At 42.4% G+C, this 1,129-nt stretch overlaps 1 pseudogene; it reads right to left on the bottom strand.

The window, feature by feature from the left end:
* Positions 1-681: 681 nt before the first annotated feature.
* LOC100955555 lies at positions 682-912 on the bottom strand (annotated as a pseudogene).
* Between the last annotated feature and the right edge of the window lie 217 nt (positions 913-1,129).

The following is a 1,129-nucleotide window of genomic DNA, read 5'->3' as shown; positions in this document are numbered from 1 at the left end:
GCCACCTTAGGTGTACATGGCTGGCGCCTTAGCCAGTTGAGCTATAGGTGCCGAGCCACTGCAACATTCTTGAAGCGTTCCCATTTTAATCTGACACCTCTCTTAAAGGCAGGGAACTGTGTTACAAGCTGTCTTCCTCTTTGCTAATCCAGGCCACCAGTAGCTTAACTCTTAGTTCCCATATAAAAATAAAACTGTGCTCCAAGCATTGATTGAAAATGTTGTGCCCACATCCCTTTTCAGAGCATTATTTCCCTGAGAGAGGAAAGAGGTCCCAACCAATTGCTTTCATCAACAATGATCCCAGTGCAATGTACCTATGTGTCCTTTGCAGCAAAAATCAAAAGGTCAGGCAACCTTGATCATCCTGACTAGTTGATCACTATCTACACACAAGATAAGGTTAAAGCTCATCCCAAACTAAATATTGCAATCATAACCCCAAGAAATTATTCTATTTTAGCACACCGAGTTCTTGCAAGATGCCAGAAAAACTGAGAAATCATCAAAGCAAAGAGTTCACCTTTTAAAACTTGCAGAAAACATCAAGGAGGAAATAAAATTCTTCTCTCCTAAATTCCTCATCAAATCTGATGGCTATCTTCACAGCCCTAGTAGACAAAAATCCCAAATCCTCAATTTCCTGATTTAAGGAATCTGTTTTCAAGGTGACTGTCAAGGTCAAGAAGAGTTTTCAGGCTTGTGTTTATTATGGCCCATGAACTCCAGTCCTTCAATAGGAATCTCTTTCCCCTTTATTGCTTCCTGAACACACTGCTGATGATGCTTGAAGAGGTCGGTGCACAGATTCCCAGAGCCATCCCCCCAGAGAAAGTTCTCAGCAAACCAGCAATTGAAGCGCTGGTCATACTCATGCTTCATGTCTGTGCAGGCCTCCCCTACGCTGTTCATGGCTACTGTAGTGGCCTTTTTTTTTTTTGAGGCTGCCAGTTGTTCTGTTGCCCAGGCTGGAGTGCAGTGATGTGATCATGATAGCTTATTATAACGTCGACTTCCTGGGTTCAAGTGATATTCCCACCTCCGCATCCAGAGTAGCTAGGACTACTAGCTACCATGCCCAGCTGTTTAGTTCTTCTTCTTCTTCCTTTTTTTTTTTTTTTTTTTTTTT

The sequence above is a fragment of the Otolemur garnettii genome, unplaced genomic scaffold, assembly GCF_000181295.1.
Source record: "Otolemur garnettii isolate 467f Iridium unplaced genomic scaffold, OtoGar3 scaffold00050, whole genome shotgun sequence".
NCBI lineage: Eukaryota > Metazoa > Chordata > Mammalia > Primates > Galagidae > Otolemur > Otolemur garnettii.
The sequence above is the reverse complement of the archived record's forward strand: the minus strand, read 5'-3'. Positions and strand labels throughout refer to the sequence as shown.